Here is a 27,879-nt window from a genome sequence, read left to right on the forward strand (position 1 = left end):
TTTAGTACATGTTTTAAATATGGAATACTTGCTACAGTGTTTCTGTTTAGAGTAATTCAACAAAAGTGGTACCAATGAAATGCTTTCTAGTATGAATTCTCTGGCATTGATTTACTTCTGATGTTTGATTAAACTCTTGTCTACATTTTTGTATTTCATTCATGTATCTTTCCAAAGTAAACACTCGTTGTCTCAAAATTGTATATTTAGGACCAATCTTTTTTTTATCACTGATTCATTTCTAGGGTTTCTCTGCAGTATGTATTCTCTGATGGGGCGTGTGGTGATGGCTGTGACGAAATCCTTTGCCACATTCCTTACATGTCTAACATTTCTCTGCAGTATGAATTCTCTGATGTTGAGAAAGACCTGAACTCTGGGGAAAGGCTTTGCCACAGTCTGTACATTTATCAAGTCTCTCCCCAGTATGGATTCGTTGATGTCGAGTAAGATGTGAACAATGGATAAAGGCTTTGCCACTTTTTTTACATTTGTATGGTTTCTCCCCAGTATGAGTTCGCTGAGGTACAGGAAGACTCAGATGCTAGTTAAAGGCCTTGCCACATTCTGTACATTCACAAGGTCTCTCCCCAGTGTGGATTCGTTGATGTTGAGTAAGAAGTGAATAACGGGTAAAGGATTTGCCACATTCTGTACATTTATAAGGTCTCTCCCCAGTATGGATTCGCTGATGTTCAGTTAAAGTTGAACTCTGCTTAAATGCCTTGCCATATGCTGTACATTTATATTTTGGCCATCTGATGCGAAAAGCTGACTCATTCGAAAAGACCCTGATGATGGGAGAGACTGAAGGCAGGAGGAGAAGGGGACGACAGAGGATGAGATGGTTGGATGGCATCACTGACTCAATGGACATGAGTTTGAGTAAACTCCAGGAGTTGGTGATGAACAGGGAGACCTGACGTGCTGTGGTTCATGGGGTGGCAAAGAGTTGGACACGACTGAGTGACTGAACTGAACTGATTCATGTCACTAAAATCAAGATCATTTTTAATGGGTTAAAATATATACATCTACTTGTGAATGATATTCTTTGTATATTTTAAATACACTAGGGTGCAAACATATACAACGGTGTAAGATAAATTAGAGTTCTTGGTTCTGAAACTTTAATTTCTTGACAAACTGTATCATTTTGTTGAGCTGTAGCTTAGAAATTCAACACAGGTGAAAACAGATTAGCACCAATATGATTATTGCAAATATTTTGAAAAAAAAAAAGTGAATAAGAAGACTATGTGGGATATGAATGTGGAGTGTACTGGAAACATCACACCTGGGCTTCAGTGATGAAAATGCCCACTCCCCAAACCCAGTGTCTATCATCAACAGAGTGAGCGTTCATTTTCCAAAGCAAAGAGAAACCAAAAAGACACGGAATTTCTCCATTAACTGTGAGGGTTTTCACACGCTCCCCACTCCGTTTTTCCACAGGCTTGCTAAAGACAGAGGGGAAAAAATGAACTTCCTAGCCTGATAATCTCAGAGAAATCACCAGAGCCAGTGGACATCATCTGTCATGGTGTAAATGGGTCACACGGAAGATGCACTATCAGAGCCTGGGCATTTAGGGGAAAAAAAAGGAAATTATAACTTGAACCTAACAAGCAGATATCAGTTTTATGCAAAATTCATTTTATATATACTTCCTCTGTTTTGTATCCTAACAGTGTGTTTAACTTGTAAGCCTTAGCATCACAGAGGACAGTGTCTCCTATTTTTCTTTTTATTTCTGCGCATTTTCTGAAAAATTCTGGATCACTGACTTGATTCAATGTATAAGGGCATTTTCTAACTCCTAAAGAGTTGAATTGTATCCACGTCTGAACTCATCATGGCATTTCCCCTACTTCCCGAAGATCCCAACACTGAACCACATCCCAATGGGAATCTCGGATACCAGTGCCTCTCCGTGTTGATCTCTCACAAAGGGAATATGTTCACCAGCTGAAAGTCACTCATTCAGGTTGGGAATTCATCATGTTCTATAGAAAGCCAGGATACAGACAATGGAGAACAGGATCTGGGACACAAGGGAGAGGTGGTCTAAAGAGCCGGTCTTCACTATGATAAGAAGAAAAGGAAAAAATAAGAAGTGGATAACAAACACCCCAGGCAGAAAAAGTAGAAGCAGAGAACTAAAGGCTGGCAGATTCTCAGTCCAGGCATTTCAGGAGGAAAGCAGACACAGCCCCAGGCCCGGAACAGAACATGGACCTGAGAAGCTGCCATTTCCTCCTCTTCTTCCTCCTGCTCTGTCTTCTCTGGGGATGTCATGTAGCAAACACACCTCTGCATCTTGAGAAAATACCTTCAAAGGCATCCGCAGAGCTCTTTAACCTGCAACTACTTCACCTACAGACAGAAGGACTTGAAAACCTGAAAAGACCCACCTCTCCTGTCCTGTCTCAGGAGAGGTTTGGGAACAATCACCTCCTACCTGGAGACCAGCCTGTGAACTTTTTTTTTTTTGATTGTTCTCTTGTCATATAGAGCTCCTAACCCTCTGCTCACACAGATGATGTGAGCTGACTGCCTTCCCCAGTCCAAATCCAGCTAGACCAACCCTGTAGCTTCTCCTCAGACTGAAGCTGGTCCTCAGCTCTCACAGATGGACCAGGAGCCACGTCCTTAACCCAGGCCTCCCCTTAGAAGCCCCTGGAGCACTTCCTACGCACCACACTGATGCCCCCACAGGACCAAGAGAGAACTCTGTGGGGCGGGCACCAGGGAGGTCCTTTCCTAACACTGGTCACGTGACTCTGACGGGAAACAGATGGAAAACACTTGGCCAATGGTTCAGATTCTTTCTGAACCATTTCAGTGAATATGAACCCCTCGAGGTCAGGTCCCCACTCTAAGAAGTTATGAATCTGCAGGTCTGAGATGGGGTCATTAAATACGTCTTTAGCAAGTTCTCTGTTCTGATGCTTCTTCCCCAAGACCCACACTCAGGAGCCCTGAGCTTGAGCCTTCTCACTCAGCACAGCTGAGACATCTCAGGAGGGGAGGGTTTAGGGTGGGAATTTCTGAGAGAGGTCAGGCTAGAACCAGGCAAAGAAAGCTCCAGTACTTGGAGTTCAGGCCTTTCTAAGGGACTCTGAGTGAAGTGCTGTGGGCTCCCCAGGCTGAGCGTGGATGGGTCCATTCAAACGAGAGGAGCAGGAATCTGGTGAGCTCTGAGGGTGTCATTGAAGGGGGGCCTGTGCAGTAGACCCTGGGGTTCAGGAAGACAGCTGATCTCAAGGAAAGGGGTCGTCTAGCAGAGGTGCTCACAGGACGGCTGCTGTGAGTTCAAGGACCTGCAAGCTGCCAGCTCCCCAGACAGATGCTGAGGCAGCAACAGCACGGGGCAGTCAGGGAAGCTCTCAACAATACTCTGTATGATCCTTCTTATTAGAACCATCACAATATCCCTGCCGTTACAGAGAGGGGGGAAAAGTACAATGGATACATGATGGGAAATACATGATCAAATTATGAGGCTAAAGGGCAGAAACTGATGTCATCTCACTGTGCTACCTAATAGTTCACTGGTATGTATTCTTCCCTGCAACCTTAAATAAGGCTGGAGAGGTTAATGTCGGTGGTAGGTAAACACTTCATTCATTACACAGCAACTGCATCACCAGAAACCATTCAGTTTTATTGATTAGCATGTATGAATATCACACGTAGTCAGAACAAAACCTTTTACAATCCACTGTGTGACCCTTGATTAGAATACAGATTACAAGCATAGACAACGATATTCATTTTTCTGATACAATGGTCTGAGAGTTGCAGTTTCTATGCTTACAAAAGGAAGGCTAATCATTTAATAAACAAGGCATAGATTAATTACATGATTTTTCTGGGAAGGGTTTCCCATAGTTTTCCAGGGTATCAGAGAAGTCTTTGTTTCAAACATGTCAATTAATATTCATGACTTCTGTTCATATTATAAAAATATATCAAAATTTCAGTGAACTGTCATTGTATTATCCTTAAAAAGCCAGTGACATTGAAAATTTAGAACAAACCTCTGTCTGACTTTAATATGTGGAATTAGTCCCTGAACACTTACATCATGGTGACCTACAGGGATGTTTGACACCAATGACAAACACCTCCACTAGATGTTCAGCGTACATGTTATATTACTACGTACTTAACGTCCTTAATGGAGAATAAATACCAATGGTTCCTACCTCAGATAGACAGGATTCTCTTATCACTGAGTCAGCAACCATCAAAAACTTGAGTTCACATACACAGTAGGAACAAACCATAATATGTAGTATTTTGAGATTGAGTTACTTTCATTCGGTTTTCAAATAATCTCAAATATGTTAAAACAAGCAAGAATACATTGCTAATACTTGTACCACTCCACACATAACCCTTCATTCTAACATATCAATTTTCTCTGTGTTTTAACTGTGGATTGGTATGCACAGTAATTCTCCTTCAGAGGAAATTCAGGAAAGAGGAATTGATGAAATGCTTCCTAGTATGCCTTCTCTGATATTTATTTAGAGTTGATTTTTAATACAACTTTCCTACTTTTTTTTTTTTTACATCATCACATATCTTTCCTGCAGAAATGCTCTCATGTTTTCTAAAGTGTACATTTAGGACTAACCTCTTTCATCACTTATTACATTACTAGAGTTTCTCTCCAGTACGTGCTCTCTGATGTCTAGTGAGGTCAGAGCTCTGATGAAAGCCTTTGCCACTTTCCTTACATTTAAGTTTTTAAGTTTTCTCTGAAGGATGAACTCTCTGCTGTTGACGAAGACTTGAGCTCTGGGTAAAGTCTTTGCCACATTCTCTTACATAGGAATGGTTTCCAGTACAAATTTGCCAATGTTGAATAAAGCTAGGAATTTGGTTAAAGACTTTGCCACAACTCTTATATTTATAAGGTTTCTCTCCAGTATGAATTATCTGATGCCTATTAAGAGTTGAACTATGATTAAAGTTTTGCCACACTCTGTGCATTTATAAGGCTTCTCCTTAGTATGAATTCTGTTATGTTGAATAAATTTTGAGCAATGCATAAAGGCTTTGCCACGTTCTGTACATTTAAGTCTTCTCTGCATTACCAACATGAATTTTCAAATGTCTAGCAAGAATGGATATCAGATTAGTTTTTCCACATTACATATATTTATAAGGCTTCTCTCCAGTATGAATTTGCTGATGCTGAGTGAGAAATGAGTACTAGGTAAAAGCTTTGCTCCATTCTGTACATATGAAAGGTTGCCTTCCTGTATGAATTTTCCTATGTCTATTTAGATGTAATGGTTTAGCAAGACTTTACCACATTTATTACACTTGTTATGCTTCTGTGGATTTTGAATACTCTGCTGTTGTATAAGTTTTAAAGATTAATTTCTGTTATATAGAGAAAGATGTGATCATTGATAAGAGATATTCATACATTTATTACTTTTAAAATCATTGTCTGAAGACTGAGGTCCCTGATGTTTCATAAGACTTGAGTCTCAGTCAACATTATGCCCAGTTTCATTGCATGAAAATCTTCTCCCTTCCCTATAAATATTCTTGTGATTGTTGGAGGTAGCGTTCTTGCTTAAAGCTTTCCCCATTTTATTACACATGAAAAATTCTTTCACATTGAGTATACTGTGATATGTCGTCAACCATGATGGTTGGATTAGTCTCTTTCAAAATAAGCAACATTATAGACTTTGGAACAAAGAGAAGATAGCTGTTGGTTGAAGAATATTGAACTCTGGCTAAAAGATCCCTCAAATGGATTATGCTGGGAATTGTTAACCTAAATTTTAAATACCTGGTTTTCAGACATATTTTACTGTGTGCTAAATTGAAACTTGCATTCAGAAAGGTTTGAATGAGTATTTGCAGTATAGATTAGGTGACTTTCCAGATTTTCCATATTTCCTTTCAGAGAACATGTACATTTAAAAAAGCATGGGTCTTTGCTTACAAACATACACTTCTCAGCCGATATTAATGACTGAAATGGGCGTTTTTCCCAGTTTGGTTCATATCCTCCTTTTCTTTTGACAGTAATGTTTGTATAATGAGAAGCTGTCCTCATTTGGTTATGTCCATCATAACATCCTCTCAGTATTTCACATGCGCTTTCATTAAATGTAAATTTCCAATGTGAAATCTTTCACATATTATTAACTTTTCTTGGGGAATAAATGTTCTAAGCCTGGCTTTTGGGGCATCAAACCCTGCATGTCCTGAAAAGACACAGCTGAAAGCAAATAACAAGTTATCCCACCACTTACTATTCTCAGGGAATCTACATTACAACTTACATAAAATTGATACTCGCTTAGCTAGGTTAGGAATAAAACAGACACAGGAGTCAAGATGGCAGAGGATTAGGAAGATGTGGAGTTCGTCTCACTCCACAGACACATCGAGAATACATCTGTCATGGAACAATATTCACAGAGCCCCTGCTGAACACGAGCAGAGGACCTTGACACCTAAAAGGACAAAAAAGATTCCCTCATAGCCAGGTAGGACCAAAGAAACAAGAAGGAAAATGGTGAGGAGAGGAAGTGAGATGGGACCTGCAACCCTTGGGGGAGCTCAGTGGGACAGAAGGAAGCCTCATTTTCTTATGGAAAAAGGAGGCCCTGTTCCACAAGTCTCAGAGGGGTGTCCACCGCTGCACACAAAGGCTGGGTGCTGGGATGTGGGGTTTGGAGAGGAGATCCAGGCAGAGGACTGGGGTTGGCTGTGAGGAGACATCCTGAGGGGGCAGGAGGGAGGGAGGAGCTCTGCAAACGGGAATGCTTGTGGAGGAAGCCTGAACCACCAGAGAAGCAGAGCAGCGTTGTTCAGTGATGCCCGAAGGGCAGGGCGGCCATCCCATCCTCTGTCCGCGTGTTCCAGCCTTTGCCTCACTAGGCACTAGCGAGGGCTCCCAGCACGGTCTGTTCAGTTCAGTCACTCAGTTGTGTCCGACTCTCTGCGACCCCATGGACTGCAGGGTGATCTCATGACCCCAGCTGCTGCCTCCTCCTCACCAATCTTAAATTTACAAAGCAAACATTTTCACCAATGCAAGGTGCCTACGAATTGTGTAATGCAGTTCTTCACACACAAGTGTTTTTATTTTGGCGTGTTCTAGTAGATGTTGTGAATCTGAAACCTTAAATGATCTTGATATATAATTAATCAGAAACCGAGAACGTATGGGACACAGTCCTGGTAAGCTTCATAACAAACAAGACAAACTTAACAAAGTAACAGTTCTTACGAAAACAAACAAGAATTGAGGTCTTATAATATGGTGGAATTTTTTTAAGTCTCAATTCTTGTTTAACACAGAGAACTCTACTCATTGCTCTGTGGTGACCTAAATGGTATGGAAATCTAAAATAGAGTGGATAAATATTATATATGTGCATGCTGCTAAGTCGCTTCAGTCACATCTGACTCTTTGCCACTCTATGGACCGTAGCCCGCCAGGCTGCTCTGCCCATGGGATTCTCCAGGCAAAAATACTGTAGTGGGTGGCCATGCCCTCCTCCAGGGATTATACACGCACGCACGCACACACACACACACACACACACACACATATACACATATAACTGATTTACTCTGCAATACAGCATAACCTAACATCAACATTGTAAAGCAACTATACTCAAATTATTTTTTAATTAAAAAAATTCTTTATATAATCTAAAAAGTTTAATAGTGAGAATTTACCACAAACATTTAGGTGGTAAATGTTCTAATTTCCCAAGTCAACAATTTAAAAATTCCATGAGTTGAATAAATATGAAAGTATTTTAGGTTTGTGGAAATGGGGCAGATACACTTAACATTATTGACATTAGTTCGTACAAAGTAAAACCAAACTTTGAAGAAATCTTCAGGTTTGTATTTCTCACTGGAGGGAGGTCCCTTATGCAGTGAAGAAATCAGTTGAGTATGAAATTTATCAAGTCATATGTGTAGTTTGCAGGGGATTGGAAATTATAAAGCAGAAAGCAAATACTATCTGTCCCCAGTATTCCTAGAAGTTTGGCAGTTTGTCCATGACTCCACTCACACACTTCTGTCTAGAGACAGAACCACAGCATTTAAATGGGCAAATATATGAGGAAAATATGAAAAGGGTTATATTTCACTTTCTTGGGATCCAAAATCTATGCAGAAATTGACTGCAGGCATGCATTGGAAGGACTGATGCTGAGGCTGAAACTCTAATACTTTGACCATCTCCTGTGAAGAGTTGGCTCATTGGAAAAGACCCTGATGCTGGGAGGGATTGGAGGCAGGAGGAGAAGAGGACGACAGAGGATGAGATGGTTGGAGGGATCACCAGCTCAATGGACATGGGTTTGGGTGGACTCTGGGAGTTGGTGATGGACAGGGAGGCCTGGCGTGCTGTGGTTCATGGGGTTGGAAAGAGTTGGACAAGACTGAGCGACTGAACTGAACTGAACTGAAACACCAACCTTTTGTCTGGTGATGCAGAGTAACATAGCACTTTTCTATCTGTCTTAACTATGGATTACTATCTACACTAATTCTCCTCCAGGAACTTCAGAAAAGAGAAAGTGATGAAATGCTTTCCTATACATTCTTTTAAAAGGAAAAAAAAAAAAAAAACAGAAGAGCGACCGTTTCTTTATTAAATTATACAAAAAAAGAGGAGGGGAGGGGGGCAGCTGTGGGGCTCAGCCCCAACCCTGGCCCCACCCCGTCCTGGCGCTGTCTGAGAAAGGGATCTGAGGGAGGAGACCCAGGGATCAGGCAGGGTAGGGATGGGCAGGGCAGAATGACCTGAGGCTGGGATGCAGAGCTTAGGAAGGAGAGGCTACTGAAGGAGGGAGAGGCTGGCTGTGGGAAGGGCGGGAAGAGAGGAGGGAGAGGGAGGGGGTGACTGGGGACCAGCTGGGGAGCTCAGATGGAGCAGGTAAGGAGGTGGAAGATGGCAGTGAGGATGCAGGTGCGGCATGAGAAGGCTGGGGGGAGAGAGGGCGGCAACTCTGGCGCGGGGCCCAGAGCAGGGAGCCAGGTGAAGAGGGGCTGCCCGCGGCGCTCCCCACCCCCACCTCCGGGCCCCCAGCGGCCTCCCTCCACCCCCAGCCCACTGGCGGGGGGCTCATGCCGACGCCCCGTTTTCTGCCTTCTGCCGCGTGGGACCCGCTTCATCCTCCTCTTCAGCAGCCTCTTCAGCGCGGGCCCTTCGTCCTCCTCTTCTTCCTCATCTTCCTCGCCCCCTTCATCCTCCTCCTCGCCGTCCTCGGCAGTTTCTTCTCCTCCTCCTCTGCGCCGTCCTCCTCCTCCTCCTCCACTTCTTTCTTCCGCTCTTCCCGGCCTGCCTTCTCCTCCAACTTCTCTTTCTTCTCCTTCAGGTCCTTGGCGCTTAACTCGGCCGCTGCCTCCACGCTCTTCTCCGACTCGGGGCCGGGGCCGGGGCCGGGGCTGGCGGGGAGCCGGGTCCCGGGGCCTGGACGGAAGGGCCCTGGGCGGCAGAGGCGGGCCGCGGCCGGAACCTGGCGCGGGGGCGGCGGCGGCCGCTGGGCGAGCGGGGGCTCAGGAAGAGGCGGCAGAGGCGCGCGGGGCGGGGCGGCGCGGGGCGGGGCGGGGCGGCGCGGGGCGGGGCGGGGCGGCGCGGGGCGGGGCGGCGCGGGGCGGGTCTGCAGCGGAGGCCGCCGGGCTGCGCTTCAGGAGGGCGGGCGGAAGGGCGGTGCGGGCGGTGCCGGCGCTCAGGCCGCGGTGGCTTGGGCCTGGGCTCGCCGCCCCCGCACCCGCAGAGCTGCCGACGACCAGCCGCGCCAATACATTCTTTGATATTTACTTAGATTTGATTAAATTGTTAGGTAGGTAGAATAGGGGAAAGGAGTCCAAAGTGGCGGTGGCTAAAAGACAGAAATGGAAAAGGAAGGTCCGGGGACCAGAGTGAAGTCTTCAGCTAGAACAAACAGCACTCCGGCTAAGCCCAATTTGCACAGGGCAGGCCCAGGTGGAGGCAAAAACAAAAGGAGGAGCCAAAGCGCGAACTGTCTCTCTCTCTCTCTTCCTCTCCTGCATGCCTGCGCTCTTTCTCTCTCTCTCCCTCTCTCTCTCCCCCTCTCCCCCGCCCTCTTCCACTGTCTTCCCTTCAAATCTTTGGGTTGGCATGCCCCCACGCTTTGAGGATGGATTCTCCTGCTATCTTCTAAATAAAATACAGCTGTAACACTGATTTGCCTAAGAGCTATGACACGGTTTGTCCAAGACCCGAGAGCTGTGACGACCTGAGGGCTCTATTGTCCATTGCTCCAAATCTTTGTTGTGATGAGACAAACAACCAAGGAACATACACTCGCGTGACATCTATGGTGCCGTGACTCGGAGATAACCTGGCTGAAACAATCTCCGCATAGAAGAGGCCAAGCACAGCCGGAGCCCAACTCAATGAAGCTCCCGCCGTAGAGGCAGAACGCAAAGAAAATCCAGGTCAGGGGAAGGCCCATCGTGCTGGAAACTGGGACAGCGGAAAGCCCACGCGGCCCAGTCTCAGATCCCAGAAGACCTCTAGTTAACGTAAGAGGTCCTGGCTCCTCTGGCTGGAGGGACATGCCTAACGAAATCTTAATTCCTTTACAATCTCTCCTTTCTTGTTTCCTCGAACCTCCCATGAACAGGCGGGCGGCAGGGGGCACAATTGAGGGACTCTGGAGAGGCTACTCCTCAGCATGTCCCAAAGGCGCTATCTGCTGAGCCCCAGTAGCTGTTACACAAGCCAGTGGGGGTTCTTCTGTCCTTTCTCTTCTCTGTGCCAAGGATCAGACCAATGAAATTGTGAGCACCAGTCAGATATTTAGCAAATTTTCTGGCGGGCTAAGAAGGGGATTCCTTGGCACGTTTTTCCCACTGCTTTTTCCTCCTGTCCTTCAGCTTTCTCCCTGTACTCAAGCTCAGCCAAAACTATTGAAACTCAGGCTCTGATGTCTCATTGCAAAAATTTATTGAGAGACAAAGAGGTGGATTTGCTCTTCCAACAACACAAGAGAAGACTCTACACATGGACATCACCAGATGGTCAACACCAAAATCAGATTGCTTATATTCTATGCAGCCAAAGAAGGAGAAGTTCTATACAGTCAGCAAAAACAAGACCAGGATCTGACTGTGGCTCAGATCATGAACTCCTTATTACCAAATTCAGACTTAAGTTGAAGAAAGTAGGGAAAACTGCTAGACCATTCAGGTATGACCTAAATCGAATCCCTAATGATTCTACAGTGAAAGTGAGAGATAGATTTAAGGGCCTAGATCTGATAGATAGAGTGCCTGATGAACTATGGAATGAGGTTCATGACATTGTACAGGAGACAAGGATCAAGACCATCCCCATGGAAAAGAAATGCAAAAAAGCAAAAAGGCTGTCTGGGGAGGTCTTACAAAGAGCTGTGAAAAGAAGAGAGGTGAAAAGCATAGAAGAAAAGGAAAGATATAAGTATCTGAATGCAGAGTTCCAAGGAATAGCAAGAAGAGATAAGAAAGCCTTCTTCAGCGATCAATGTAAAGAAATAGAGGAAAACAACAGAATGGGAAAGACTAGAGATCTCTTCAAGAAAATGAGAGATACCAAGGGAACATTTCATGCAAAGATGGGCTTGATAAAGCACAGAAATGGCATGGACCTAACAGAAGATGATATGAAGAAGAGGTGGCAAGAATACACGGAACTACTGTACAAAAAAGATCTTCACAACCCAGATAATCATGATGATGTGATCACTAATCTAGAGCCAGACATCTTGGAATGTGAAGTCAAGTGGGCCTTAGAAAGGATCACTATGAAAAAAGTTAGTGGAGGTGATGGAATTCCAGTTGAGCTGTTTCAAATCCTGAAAGATGATGTTGTGAAAGTGCTGCATTCAATATGCCAGCAAATCTGGAAAAATCAGCAGTGGCCACAGAACTGGAAAATGTCAGTTTTCATTCCAATCCCAAAGAAAGGCAACGCCAAGGAATTCTCAAACTACCGCACAATTGCACTCATCTCACATGCTAGTAAAGTAATGCTCAAAATTCTCCAAGCCAGGCTTCAGCAATACGTGAACCGTGAATGCCCAGACGTTCAAGCTGGTTTTAGAAAAGACAGAGGAACCAGAGGTCAAATTGCCAACATCTGGATCATGGAAAAAGCAAGAGAGTTCCAGAAAAACATATATTTCTGCTTTATTGACTATGCCAAAGCCTTTGTGTGGATCAGAATAAACTGTGGAAAATTCTGAAAGAGATGGGAATACCAGACCACCTGACCTGCCTCTTGAGAAATCTGTATGCAAGCCATGAAGCAACAGTTGTAACTGGTCCTGGAACGACAGACTGGTTCCAAATAGGATAAGGTGTATGTCAAGGCTGTATATTGTCAGCCTGCTTGTTTAACTTCTATGCAGAGTACATCATGAGAAATGCTGGTCTGGAATAAACACAAGCTGGAATCAAGATTGCTGGGAGAAATATCAATAACCTCTGATATGCAGATGACACCACCCTTATGGCAGAAAGTGAAGGGGAGCTAAAAAGCCTCTTGATGAAAGTGAAAGAGGAGAGTGAAAAAGTTGGCTTAAAGCTCAACATTCAGAAAACGAAGATCATGGCATCCAGTCCAATCACTTCATGGGAAATAGAGAGGGAAACAGTGGAAACAGTGTCAGACTTTATTTTTTTGGGCTCAAAAATCACCGCAGATGGTGACTGCAGCCATGAAATTAAAAGACGCTTACTCCTTGGAAGAAAAGTTATGACCAACCTAGATAGCATATTCAAAAGCAGAGACATTACTTTGCCGACTAAGGTCCGTCTAGTCAAGGCTATGGTTTTCCCAGTGGTCATGTATGGATGTGAGAGTTGGTGTGTGAAGAAGGCTGAGTGCCAAAGAATTGATGCTTTTGAACTGTGGTGTTCGAGAAGACTCTTGAGAGTCCCTTGGACTACAAGGAGATCAACCCTGGGATTTCTTTGGAGGGAATGATGCTAAAGCTGAAACTCCAGTACTTTGGCCACCTCATGCAAAGAATTGACTCATTGGAAAAAGACTCTGATGCTGGGAGGGATTGGGGGCAGTAGGAGAAAGGGACGACCGAGGATGAGATGGCTGGATGGCATCATGGACTGGATGGACATGAGTCTGAGTGATCTCCAGGAGATGGTGATGGACAGGGAGGCCTGGTGTGCTGCGATTCATGGGTTCTCAAAGAGTCGGACACGACTGAGCCACCGAACTGAACTGAACTGAGGGGCTCTAGGGAAGAAACACCTGCCTGAAGAAATGTCCTAGGTACGTCAGGGGAAAAGAATCAAATCAGGGCAAAAGATCACAAGGCCGATCTCCAAAGCTCAGTTTTACTCACAGTGTTCTTAAACATGTCACATGAAAAGCTTTCAACTTTGTGAAATGTTATAGAAATGTAAACCAAAACTGCAAATCAAAAATGTAAAAGGAGAAAAGGAAAGATATACCTATTTGAATGCAGAGTTCCAAAGAATAACAAGGAGAGATAAGAAAGCCTTCCTCAGTGATCAGTGCAAAGAAATAGAGGAAAACAATAGAATGGGAAAGACTAGAAATCGCTTCAGGAAAATTAGAGATACCAGGAGAATATTTCATGCAGAAATGGGCAAAATAAAGGACAGAACTGGTAAGAACCTAACAGAAGCAGAAGATATTAAGAAGAGGTGGCAAGAAAACACAGAAGAACTATCCAACAAAACCTTAATGATCAAGATAACCACCATGGTGTGATCACTCACCTAGAGCCAGACGTCCTGGAATGCGAAGTCAAGTGGGCCTTAGGAAGCATCACTATGAACAAGCTAGTGGAGGTGATGGAATTCCAGCTGAGCTATTTCAAATCCTAAAAGATAATGCTGTTAAAGTCCTATACTCAATATGCAGGGAAATGTGGAAAACTCAGCAGTGGCCACAGGACTGGAAAGGGTCAGTTTTCATTCCAATCTGAAAGAAAGGCAATGTCAAAGGATGCTCAGACTACTGCGCAATTGAAATCATCTCACACACCAGTAAAATAATGCTCAAAATTCTCCAAGCAAGGCTTTACCAGTATATGAATTGAGAACTTCCAGATGTTCAAGGTGGATTTAGATGAGGCAGAGGAACCAGAGATCAAGAGGAGGGGAACCCTAAAGGAAAAAGAAAATAACCCTCAGGATAAAAAAAGTGTTACAGCCAAGGTGAAAATGAGGAATTCAACCCCAAAATATGCAAATAACCCATGCTGTTCAATTAAAAAAGTGGTGGAGGGCAAAGATCTAAATGGATATTTCTCCCCAGAAGACATTTGGTGGCTATAAAGCCCATGAAAAGATGCTCACATTGCTAATTATTAAAGAAATTAAAAGCAAAACTACAAGAATATCTCATCTCACCCAGCCCAGAGTGGCCTATGTCCTGAGGTTTACTAACAAAATGGCAGAGAGGACGTGGAGACATGGGAAGTCTCATACAATGATGCTGGCAATGTAAGCTGTTAACAGTCAGGATGGACAGGGAGGAGCTTTCTTAAGCAAGGGGAAAGGGAAAGAACTTACATCTCTCCCTAACTGCTTACAGAAGAAAAAATCCAGATAGCTTGAAGAGTTAAATGGACAGAAGATTACTCTAATTCTCTTGAGGAAATATAGGCAATCACACTTTGACATGAATCACAACAAGTTCTTTTTGAATCTATGCTTAGAATAATTAAAACTAAAACAAAACTTTAAAAAGGCACCTCATCACCTAAAAAGCTTTTGCACTGCAAGGGCAACCTAAAGGAAAAAAAAAAAGACAACCCTCAGAATGGGAAAACGAATGTTTGCAACAGATGTTTAAAATAATGAATTCATCTCCCAACATGCAAACTGCTCACGCAGCTCATGATAAAGCTGTAAAAATACCCTATCAATCCAATAGAAAAACCACAAACATCTAAATGGATGTGTCTCCAAGGAAGGCATCCAGATGGCCATAAAACACATAAAAAGATGCTCAGGATCACTTTTAGAGAAATCTAATCAAAACTGCAATGAGGTATCACCTCACACCTCACAGAATATCCATCTTCCAAAAGGTCCACAAAGGAATCATCTGCGTCCTACAAAGGTTAATTGCTGCTGAGGGCGAGGGTCACAGAGAATCCTCTTATACTGTGGGCTGGAGTAATTGAGTGGGTGCAGCCACAAGGAAAAGAGTAGGGAAATTCCTTAAAACACTAAATGTAGACATACCACATGATCTGGCCAGCCCACTCCTTGCCTTAGACCCGGAGAAAATCATGATTTAAAATGATAGTTGCACCTCAATTTTCAGGGCAATGCTATTGACAATATCGTCCGTCTATAGAGAAATGAAGAGTCACATGTCCATCTCAAAACTGGCATACACCCAGCCATCCAAAAAAATGAATGAATGAATGACATTTTCAGGAGCATGGGTGGACTGAGAAGTATATTCAGTGAAGTCAGAGATGAAAGAAGATCACTTAGAGGGGGAATCTATAAATTTATACAGATTAACTTACTATAAACAGAAACAGACTCACAGACTTAGAAACCCAACTTATGACTTAAAAAAAAAAAAGTAGTGGCAGGGAGACATTGAGAGGTTGCAATGAACAAAATCACACTATTTATTACCATATAGATAATGCCAGTGGACCTACCAAATAGCACAGGGAAGTCGACTGGATACACAGAATAGATATACATCTGTGTATAACTGAATCATGTTCTTGTAAACCTAAAACAAACACCCCAGAAATCAACTCTACTCCAATAGAAAATAAAAATTAACCAAAAACGAAAAAAAGAGAAAGAGAGAGATACCATGGGAATATTTCATGCAAAGACGGGCACAATAAAAGACAGAAACAGTATGGACCTAACAATAGCAGAAGACAGTAAGGAGAGGTGGTGAAAATACACAGACGATCTATACTGAGTTTCCCCTGTGGCTCAGCTGGTAAAGAATCTGCCTGCAATGTAGGAGACCTAGGTTCAATCCTGGGTTGGGAAGATCCCCTGGAGAAGGGCAAGGCTACCCACTCCAGTATTCTGGCCTCGAGAATTCGACAGACTGTATAGTCCATGGGGTCACAAAGAGCTAGACACGACTATTAAGGAAGGTGGTGAAAATACAGATGAACTATACTAAAAAGATCTTATCACACCAGATAATCCCGATGGTGTGACCACTCACCTAGAGCCAGAAATCCTGGAGTGAGAAGTCAAGTGGGTCTTAGGAAGCATCACTATAAACAGAGCTAGTAGAGAAGATGGAATGCCAGCTGAGCTATTTTAAATTACAAAGGATGATGCTGTTAAAGTGCTTCATTCAATATGCCAGCAAATTTGGAAAACTCAGCAGTGGCTACAGGTTGGAAAAGGTCAGTTTTCATTCCAATCCCAAAGATCAATGCCAAAGAATATTCAAACTTCTGCACAATTGCATTTATTTTACATGCCAGCAAGGTAATGCTCAAAATCCTTCAAGCTAGGCTTCAACAGTATGGGAATTGAGAACGTCCAGATGTACAAGCTGGATTTAGAAAAGGCAGATGAACGAGAGATCAAATTGCCAACATCTGCTGGATCACAGAAAAAGTAAGAGAATTCCAGAAAACATCTACTTCTGCTTCATTGACTATGCGAAAGGCTTTGTGTGGATCACAACAAACTGTGGGAAATTCTTCCAGAGATGGGAATAGCAGACCACCTGACCTGGCTCCTGAGAAATCTGTATGCAGGTTAGGAAGCAAAAGTTAGAACTGGACATGGAACAATGAACTGGTTCCAAATTGGGAAAGGAGTACATCAAGCTGTATATTGTCCCCTGCTTATTGAACTTATATGCAGATAACATCATGCGAAATGCCAGACTGGATGAAGCTCAACCTGGAATCAAGATTGCCATGAGAAATATCAATAATCTCAGATATGCAGATGACACCACCCTGATGGCAGAAAGCAAAGAGGAACTAAAGAGCCTCTTGGTGAAAGTGAAAGAGGAGAGTGAAAAAGCTGGCTTAATACTAAAATTTCAAAAGGCTAAGATCATGGCATCCAGTCCCATCTCTTCATGGAAAATAAAATGGGAACCAATGGTAACAGGGAGAGACTTTATTTCCTTGGACTCCAAAATCAATGCAGAGGGTTACTGCAGCCATGAAATTAAAAGATGCTTGCTCCCTGGAAGAAATGCAATGACAAATGTAGACAGCTTGTTAAAAAGCAGAGACATTACTTTGCCAACAAAGGCCCATCTAGTCAAAGCTATGGTTTTTCCAGTAGTTATGTATGGATGTAAGAGTTGGACCATAAAGAAGGCTGAGTGCAAAGAATTGATGCTTTTGAACTGTGGTGCTGGAGAAAACTCTTGAGAGTCCCTTGGACAGCAAGGAGATCAAACCAGTCCACCCTAAAGGAAATCAGTCCTGAATATTCACTGGGAGGACTAATGCCAAAGGTGAAACTCCAATACTTTGGCCACTTGATGTGAAGAGCCGACTCATTGGAAAAGACCCTGATGCTGGGAAAGACTGAGGAAAGGAGGAGAAGGGGGTGACAGAGGATGAGATGCTTTGTTGGCATCATCAACTCAATGGACATGAGTTTGAGCAAGCTCCAGAGTTGGTGATGGACAGGGAAGCCTGACATGCTGCAGTCCATGGGGTCACAAAGAGTCAGACATGACTGAGCGACTGAACAACATTGTGGTCTCGGGAGAGAGGAAGGCATTGTAGAATGTGAAAAGAGTCCAGGATGTGACTTCCCAAAAGACTTTATAGAAAGCACATTTAATGTAGTAGGCAATAGTTGAAACCTAGATCCTGAGATCTCCATCAGAATAACACTCAGTCAAACATAAGGGTGGACCTCTGTCTTTATGAGGAAGGCAGCATGATTTTATACCAGTAAACTGAGAGAGTGACCTCTAGTCTAGAGTGAAGGAGGCAGAGAGCTCAAGAAAGAGGAAGGTTAGAATCATGTGAGTCATCAGGAAGCTTTCTGTCTATTCTCACCAACTCCCATTAATCCCTCAAAAGCAGAGATCGTAAACACTATTGTAGGACACAGATGGTTCCAGGAGACATTCTACGAATGAAGGAATCAAAATCCCGAGGGTAGATAAGGGATTCTGGAAGGCAGTTGTCCTCACCCAAGAAGGCCAGGTTCTCATAGTTCTCTAACATCACATCCCTGTACAATTTCCACTGACTGAGGTCCAGGCGCTCCCACTCCTCTTGAAAGGTTGTTGCTGAACCACAGAAGATGCTGGGATTCTTGGCCTCTGAAGGAGAAGAATTTGATTCATGGCCAGAGACGAGGCTTGATCAGTCAGAGCTTTTGTGTAATAGAGTTTTATTAAAGTATAAAAGAGATAGAGAAAGCTTCTGACGTAGACATCAGAAGGGGGCAGAAAGAGTGCCCACTCACTAGTGTTAGCAAGGGAGTTATATACCTTTTAATTAGTTATCCCAATGAAACAAAAGATTGTCTGGTGGTTGTAAAGATCTTCCTAGACCCACTCCCATGATTTACATTTTAAGATAACAGGATTAGCCAGAAGGTTTTCAGGAAGGAGAAACTGTCTGCAGGCAGGATATATTGTTGTTGTATAATCCCTAGTACAGAGTTTAAACTGAGTTGTGTAATTGAGTAAGACTAAGGACTGCAGACAAAAAAGTTTGTCCTTTCCTTCTTGAGAATTCCAGACCCCTCTCTCCTTGGGGACCTCCGGACTTCTTATCAACCTGCCTAGGAATTGACTATCTCACTCTTGAGTGAACTCTATGGCCACATCCCGGAATGTCAGCCGTCCCTGAAATACAAAGGACAGATGCCATGTGACTGTGGGAAGACGTCCTAATGTGACCCAAGTTGAAAACAGCAAGTACAGAGAACTAGTTTTTCAATGAGAAGAGTGTCTGATGGTATACAATAATATACTTTTTTATAGAGTAATATGCTCTAGTGCATTTCTAACCTGAAGAAAACAGGATGACAGATGATCCACAAAGCCACTTGGGCTTCCCTGGTGGCTCAGATGGTAAAGCATCTGTCTGCAATGCAGGCGACCTGGATTCAATCCCTAGGTTGGGAAGATCCCCTGGAGAAGGGAAGGCAACCCACTCCAGTATTCTTGCCCGAGGAATCTTATGGAGGGAGGAAACAAGCAGGCTATAGTCCATGGGGTCACAAAGAGTAGGACATGACTGAGTGACTGATTCATTCATTCATCTGGGAGAAAAATTATTAAATGTGCTCAACAGAGGCATATTTAGTTTTGAGGGTTTTCCTTGTGTTGCACTGAATAAATATCAGTCAAAGCAGAATTTTTTTAAAAAAGTACATTATGATTCAAGAGTTCTAGGGTGGGCCCACAGTTTTTCACCTTGAACAAGCGTAGTTTTAACTAAATGTCTGGTTGATAAATGGCCATCGTGAATAGCATGGAGTTGGTGATGGACAGCATGGCCTGGCGTGCTACGATTCATGAGGTCGCAAAGAGTCGGACATGACTGAGCAACTGAACTGAACTGAACTGAACTGACCTGAAAAGAGCCATGGCAAACAGCCATGGCATCCAGTCCCATCACTTCAGGGCAAATAGATGGGGAAACAATGGAAACAGTGAGAGACTTGATTGTTTTGGGCTCCAAAATCACTGCAGATGCTGACTGCAGCCATGAAATTAAAAGATGCTTGCTCCTTGGAAGAAAAATTATGATGAACTTAGACAGCATATTAAAAAGCAGAGACATTACTTTGCCGACAGAGTTTCATCTAGTCAAAGCCATGGTTTTTCCACTAGTCATGTACGGGTGTGAGAGCTGGACTATAAAGAAAACTGAGTGCCAAAGAATTGATGGTTTTGAACTGTGGTGTTGGAGAAGACTCTTGAGAGTCTTGATCCAACCAGTCCATCCTAAAGGAAATCAGTCCTGAATATTCATTGGAAGGAGTGATGCTGAAGCTGAAACTCCAATACTTTGGCCACCTGATGCAAAGAACTGACTCACTGGAAAAGAGCCTGATGCTGGGAAAGACTGAAGGCAGGAGGAGAAGGGGACAACAAAGATTGAGATGGTTGGATGGTGTCACGGACTCAATGGATACATGGTTGAGTAAGCTCTGGGAGTTGGTGATTGTCAGATGTGCTGCAGTCCATGGGGTCGCAGAGTTGGACACAACTGAGCGACTGAACTGAACTGAAAAGAGCCAGGTATGAATTCATAGTTATTATTGAACTTTATGCGCTTTACAGATTTTACAGGTTTAATTGATTAGTAAGCAGAGAAAACAATCCTTTTGACCATTTCTGAACTATATAACTTTCTAACAGTTTTTTACTTTGTAATCTTGAATGAGCCACATAAATAATTTTAGATTAAAAAATATTGCTGTTCAAAATTGTTTGGAATATTTGATTAAATATTCAGAAAATGTAGAGCTTTGGATTTACTTCAATGGATCTGAGCTCGATTTTATGTAAAAAGAATTAAGTCAACACAGAGACCTGACTGAGCGACTGAATTGAACTGTATGCAGAGACCACTCTAATGCATGTTTTACCAGTGGAGATAACTGGCAAAAATATCAAAAAGAGAAAAAATGTCATATACTGTTAACATTTTCATGCACACAAACATACACTAGTTAGGAGAAAAATGATTCATGTTTATTAAATCAGGAATAGATTTCTATGATTAAATCTTATAATTTATTTGTGGCAATATTCTGTTTTTTTTTTTTAATACACTAGAGTGCAAAAACACATAGACAAAAATTAGAGCTCTTGGTTCTGAATCTTTTATTCCTTTGAAAATCTCTATCATTTGTATTGCATTCTATTTTAGATATAACAGTTAAACATAAGTAATAACATTCTTGTAAATATTGTAGAAAATACAAAGATGTGAAAAGAATTCTGTCTGGAAAGTGAGTGTGGAGTATATTACTAATGGAAATGATCAGACCCAGGCTTGAGTGATGAAAACCTCCATTCCCAAAATACAAGAACCTTACTAAACACAGGTGATTGTTCATTTTCCAAAACAAAGGAACTAAGAAGGCGCAGTTTGCTACATTAATTTTGGCAGCTTATACACATCCCTCACTAAATCTTTCAAAAATCCCTATTAAAGTCAAAAAGCAGGAACATCACAGTTCACAATATCACAATATCGCAGAAGCACCTGAACCAGGGAATGTGAGGTGTAGTGGGATAAATGTTAGCAGTGATCTGAATCCTGAAAAATATCAGTTTTATACAAAATTCACTTCTTATATAACTTCCATGTTCTGTATCCTAAGACTACACTTAAGAGTGAGTCCTTCCTACCAATATAGAGAAAGGTCTCTCATATTTTTCTCCTTCTATTTCCCAAACTTCCTGTGGAATTCTGGAGCACTGAGGTAATTCTGTTCATGAGGACAATTTCTTAATCCTGTTCTAAATATCTCAAGTTGCATATATATGTAAATTCATCCCTATTTTCCCCTACTTCTCTAAGGTCCCAAGACTGAACTACATGCCAATGAGAATCTCAGAACCTATGCCTCCCCATGTTGATCTCTCATAAGGGGAATCTTTTCACCAGTTGAACGTCACTCATTCAGGTTGAGAACTCATCATGCTCTATCGAAAGCCAGGATACAGACAAGGGAGACAAGGTTCTGGGACACAAGGGAGAAGTGATCTAAAGAGCCGGTCCTCACTATGATAAGAAAAGGGAAAAATAAGAAGTTGATAACAATCTCCCCAGGCAGAAAAATTAGAAGCAGAGAATGAAAGGTTTGCAGGTTCCCTAGGTTCAAGCATTTTAGGGGGAAAAGCAGACGCAGCCCCAGACCCAGGACAGAACTGTCATTTCCTCCTCTTCTTCCTCCTGCTCTGTCTTCTCTGAGGATGTGATGTAGCAAACACACCTCTGCATATTGAAAGAATACCTTCAAAGGCAACTGCACATCTCTTTAACCTGCAACTAATTCACCTTCAGACAGAAGGACCTTGAAAAGCTGAGAAGACCCACCTCTCCTGTCCTGTCTCAGGAGAGATTCAGGAACAATTACTTCCTACCTGGAGACCAGACTTTGAACTTATTTCTTGATTGTTCTCTCCTCAGAGAGAGCTCGTAACCCTCTGCTCACACAGATGATGTGAGCTGACTGATTTCCCTGGTCCAAATCCAGCTAGACCATCCCTGCAGCCTCACCTCAGATGGAAGCCAGGCCTCAGCTCTCACAGATGGACCAGGAGCCACGTCCTAAACCCGGGCCTCTCCTTAGAGTCCCCTGGAGCACTTCCTACACACCACACTGATGCTCCCACAGGACCAAGACAGAACTCTGTGGGGAGGTTATCGCTTAACACTGGTCCCGTGATCTTGATAGGAAACCAGGTTGAAACCACTTACAAGGTTCTTTCTGAACCATTTCAGTGAATATGAACCCCTCGAGGTCAGGTCCCCACTCTAAGAAGTTATAAATCTGCAGGTCTAAAGAGGGGCCGTGAATGTCTCTTCAGCAAGTTCCCTGTTTATTTTGATGCTTCTTCCCCAAGACCCACACTCAGGAGTCCTGAGCTTCAGCCTTCACACTCAGCACACCTAAGACCTCTCAGGAGAGGAGGTTCTAGGGCAGGAATTTCTTAGGTCAAGCTTAGGACCAAGCAGAGAAAGCTCCAGTACTCAGGGTTCAGGCCTTTCTAAGAGACCTTGGGTGAAATGCTGTGGGTTCGCCAGGCTGAGTGTGGATCGGTCCATTCAATCCAAGAGGAGCAGGAATCTAGAGCTCTGAGGGTGTCACTGAAGGAGGGCCTGTGCAGTAGACCCTGGGGTTCAGCCAGACTACTGGTCTCAAGGTGGGTGGTCATCTAGTGTAGGTGTTCACAGGACTGGCCGGTGTGAGTTCAAGGACCTGCAGGATGCCTGCTCCCCAGACAGACGCTGAAGCAGCAACAGCATGCAGTAGTTCAGGTAAACTCTCAACAGTACTCTCTATGATCCTTCTTAGAACCATCACAATGTCCCAGCAGCTACAGAGAAGTGGGGGGCGGGGGGGGGGAGTACAATGGAGAAATGATGGGAAATATCCAATTATTTGCGGCTTAAAGGCAGTATGGAAACTAATTGTCCCAGATATCATCCCTCTGTGCTAACAAAGAGTTTATTGTTAGGTATTTTCCCTTCAACCTTAAATCGGTAGTTTGACACTTCATTACACACCAACTTCATCACAAGAAACCGTCCAGTTTTATTAACATGTTATATCACACAGTCAGAATAAAACCTTTTCCAACCCACTGTGTAACTGAATAAAATACAGATAACAAGCATAAACGTCTGAGAACTGTGATTCCTATGGTTACAAAATGGAGGTTAATTGTTAATGAAACAAGACATACGCTAATTACATGACTTTTCTGTGACCGATTTCCATACATTTCTAGGGGATCAGAGATGTCTTTATTTGAAACATGTCAACTAATATTCATGACTTCTGTTGATATTACAAAGATACATCAAGATTTCAGTGAAATGTCATTGTATTTTACTTAAAAAGCAAGTGACAAAACTATTGAAAATGTACATCTTACTATAATATGTGTAATTACTCCCTGAACACTTACCTCATGGTGACCTACAGGGATGTTTGACATGAATGACTAATACCTCCATTTAGATGTACATGTTACATTCCTATGTCCTTAATCTTCTAATGGAGAATATAATATAAATGATTTCTCCCTAGGATTGAAGGCCTTGTCTCATCTTTGAGATAGCAATGATCAAAAACATAACTTTGCATACACAATAGAAATGAAGCATAGCAGCATGGAGTAATTTGAGAGTTGAATCACATTGATTTTGGTTTTCAAACAATCACAAATCATGTCAATATAAACAAAGATATATTGCTACTATTTGTACATTTCTAAATACCAACCTTCATCTTGTGATCCATACTAACATATCAATTTTCTATCTGTTTTAACTATGGATTACTATCTACAATACTTCTCCTGAAGAGGAACTTGAAAAAACAGGATTGATGAAACGCTTTCTATTGTGTGGTCTTCCCTGATAGCTCAGTTGGTAAAGAATCCACCTCCCACTCCACTATTCTGGCCTGGAGAATTCCATGGACACAGTCCATGGGGTTGCAAAGAGTTGGAAACAACTGAGCGACTTTCACTTTTTCCAGTGTGCAATTTCTATTTATTTAGATTTAATTTTTATTAAAAACTTTTCTACATTTTCTTTATGTCATTCCTTATCTTTCTTTTTTTTTTTTTCATTCCTTATCTTTCTTAAATAAATGGGCTTGTATTTTCTGAAGTGTATGTTTAGGACAAACCTCTTCCATCACTTAGTACTACGGTTTCTCTCCAGTATGTGCTCTCTGATCTCTAATAAGGTGAGAGCTCAGATTAAAGTCTTTGCCACTTCTCCAGTATGAATTCTCTGATGTTGAGTAAGACGTGAGTGCTTGATGAAGGCTTTTCCACATTCTTTACATTTGTAGGGTTTCTCTCCAGTATGAATTCTCTGATGGTGAGTAAGACCTGAGTGCTTGCTAAAGTCTTTGCCACAATCCTTACATTTATAAGGCCTCTCCACAGTATGAATTTTTTGGTGTTGATTAAGATTTGAGTAGTGACTGAAGACTTTTCCACATTCTTTACATACATAAGGCTTCTCTCCAGTATGAATTCGCTGATGTTGAGGAAGAGTTGAGTAGTGACTGAAGGCTTTTCCACATTCTTTACATACATAAGGCTTCTCTCCAGTATGAATTCGCTGGTGTTGAGGAAGAGTTGAGTAGTGACTGAAGGCTTTTCCACATTCTTTACATTTATAAAGCTTCTCTCCAGTATGAATTCCCTGGTGTTGAGTAAGAGTTGAGTGGCAACTGAAGGCTTTTCCACATTCTTTACATTTATAAGATTTCTCTCCAATAGGGATTAGTTATGTTTAGTAAGACATGAGTGCTGTCTAAACGCTTTGCCACAATCCTTACATTTATAAGGCCTCTCTCCTGTATGAATTCTCTGATGGCGAGTAAGACGTCAGTGCTTGCTAAAGTCTTTGCCAGAATACTTACATTTATAAGGCCTCTCCCCAGTATGAATTCGCTGGTGTTGAGTAAGAGTTGAGTTCTGACTAAAGGATTTCCCACATTCTGTTCATTTATAAAGTTTCTCTCCAGTATGAATTCTCTGATGGTAAGCAAGACCTGAGCACTTCTTAAATTCTTTGCCACAATCCTCACATTTATAAGGCTTCCGTCCAGTATGAATTCGCTGGTGTTGAGTAAGATTTGAGTTCTGACGAAAGGATTTCCCACACTCTGTACATTTATAAGGCTTCTCTCCAGTATGAATTATCTTATGGCAAGTAAAGAGCTGAGTGCTTGCTAAAGTCTTTGCCATAATCTTTACATTTATAAGGCCTCTCCCCAGTATGAATCTCTGGTGTTGGATAAGAGTTGAGTTCTGACTAAAGGATTTCCCACATTCTGTACATATGTTAGGTTTCTCTCCAGTATGAATTCTCGGATGGTAAGTAAGACCTGAGCACTTCGTAAAATCTTTGCCACAACCCTTACATTTATAAGGCTTCTCTCCAGTATAAATTCTCTTATGGCAAGTAAGAGCTGAGTGCTTGCTAAAGTCTTTGCCATTATCTTTACATTTATAAGGCCTCTCCCAAGTATGAATTCTCTGGTGTTGAGTAAGAGTTGAGTAGTGACTGAAGGCTTTTCCACATTCTTTACATTTATAAGGCTTCTCTCCAGTATGAATTCTCTGGTGTTCAGTAAGGCTTTGCCACACTTTTTACATTTATAATGCTTCTCCCCAGTGTGAATTTGCTGATGTCGACTAAGGTTTGAGTAACACATAAATGCGTTTGCCCATTGTTTACATTCATAAGATTTCTTACCAGTGTGGATTTGCTGATCTTGACTAAGCTCTGAATTCTGATTAGAGGTGTTGCCACACTCTGTACATTTGAAAGGTTTCCATCCTGAATGAATTTTCCTGTGTCTACTTAGACTGGATGAGTTACCAAAGGCTTTCTCATATTTCTTACACTTGTAACTTTTGTGCGGATTCTGAATACTCTGCTGTTGAGTGAGATTTGAAGACTGATTAGAAACATCACCATATTCACAATTGTAAGTCTTCTCTCCAGTATGTGTACTCTCATTTAGTGGAAGACCTGATGTTTGATAAAAGTTATTCCTACATGTACTATTGTCAGAATCTCTGTCTGAAGATTGAGGTCCCTGATGTTTCATAGCGTTAGAGTCTTGTTCAGTTTTACACCCAGTTTCTTTGCATGAATGGCTTCTCACGGCTTCATAAATATTGTTATGATTCTTGGGGGTAGATCTCTTACTTAAGGCCTGAAACGTGTTATTACACCTGAGAAGTTATGCCGTATTAACAGTATCATGGTGTGTATTGAACATGATGTTGGGATTAACTCTCTTCCATTATTATCAACATTACACATTTTGGAACAGAGAAACTGTCTGTTGGTAGAAGAATAATGACCCCTTGCTTACAGATCCCTCAAACTGATTATATTGCGAGTTTTCCCCATCATTTTTAAATTTCTGGTTTTCAGACGTGCTTGAATGTATATGTAATCGAAGCCTGTGTTCAGAGTGGTTTGTATGAGTATTTGCAGTAGAGACTGGATGACTTTCCAGATTTTCCACATTTCCCTTCAAAGAACGTGCATGTTTCAAAAAATGATTTATGCCTTTGCTTGAAGAGATACATTGCTCTGCAGATGTTGATAACTGAAATGGGTATTTTCCGCAGTTTGACTGACATTGCTCATTTCTTTGGGCAGTAATGTCCGTATTGTGTGAAAGTGTCTCGGTTTCTTTCTGTCCATATAAACATCTTCTAGATGTTTCACATACCCCCGTATATTCCTGGTCTTTCATTAAATGTTCGTTTCCAAGGTGAGGCCTTTCATGTATTCCTAGGTTAGCTTTTTGGATTAAATTTTCTAATCTTGGATACTTTGACATCAAACCATGGGTATTGTGAGAAGACACAGCTGAAAGATACCAAATGAAAGTTTTCTTATCTACTATTCCTATCTACTGGGGCTGGTGTGAGCTCAGCTGGGACAGAAGGGGAGCCTCATTCTCTGTGGGAAGAGAACACGGCAACAGTCTGTGGCAGCAGGACAGAGTGAGACCTGTACACAGGGTACTGATCCCAGCCCTGCCCACCCAGCCTGAGAGGGTGTCCACTGCTGCAGACAAAGGCTGGGTGCTGCAATGTGGGGTCTGGAGAGCAGACCCAGGCAGAGGTCTCCTGTGGGCTGTGAGTAGGCATCCTGAGAGGTTGGGGGTGAGGGAGGAGCTCTATAAGCTAGAATACTTGTGGAGGAAGTCTGAACCACCAGAGAGCAGAGTGCCATTTTTGAGTGATGCCCAAAGGGAAGACCCACCATTGCAGCCCCTCTCCCCCTGTGCCTCCCTCCTCTCCCAGCACTAGGAAAGGCCACCACCCGGGTGGGCTCTATTGAGCTCCAGCCACAGCCTCCCCCCATGCACCTCCTGCACAATCAGCAGACTCCGGTGCTCTGGGGCAGCCTCTGGAGCAGACACCTGTGGGTGGCCCACACACATAGAAGGAGCTGAAAGCTCAGCTGAGCCCCAGGGTTAATGAAGAAAACCTGAAGTCTCTCCTCATGGTTACACAAACCATGCTTTTATACCTGCCATTGGCTTTGTCATATCAGCCCCTACAGAGCATCTGAATGGACAACCAGGGCTCCTCCAGTCATGGGAGGTGTAGCTTTAGCAGCTATGGAC

The 27,879-nt window shown here is 42.7% G+C and overlaps 1 protein-coding gene and 2 pseudogenes across 1 annotated transcript in view; all 3 read right to left on the bottom strand.

Moving 5' to 3' along the window:
* The window catches only part of LOC138419579 (zinc finger protein 28 homolog), a 57,819-nt gene that overhangs the window by 16,429 nt on the left and 13,511 nt on the right, over nucleotides 1-27,879 (bottom strand). The window lies entirely within an intron of this gene.
* On the bottom strand, nucleotides 242-26,337 carry LOC138418510 (zinc finger protein 850-like; annotated as a pseudogene).
* On the bottom strand, nucleotides 9,137-10,493 carry LOC138418511 (chromo domain-containing protein cec-1-like; annotated as a pseudogene).

Source organism: Ovis canadensis, chromosome 14 (assembly GCF_042477335.2).
Source record: "Ovis canadensis isolate MfBH-ARS-UI-01 breed Bighorn chromosome 14, ARS-UI_OviCan_v2, whole genome shotgun sequence".
Lineage (NCBI taxonomy): Eukaryota > Metazoa > Chordata > Mammalia > Artiodactyla > Bovidae > Ovis > Ovis canadensis.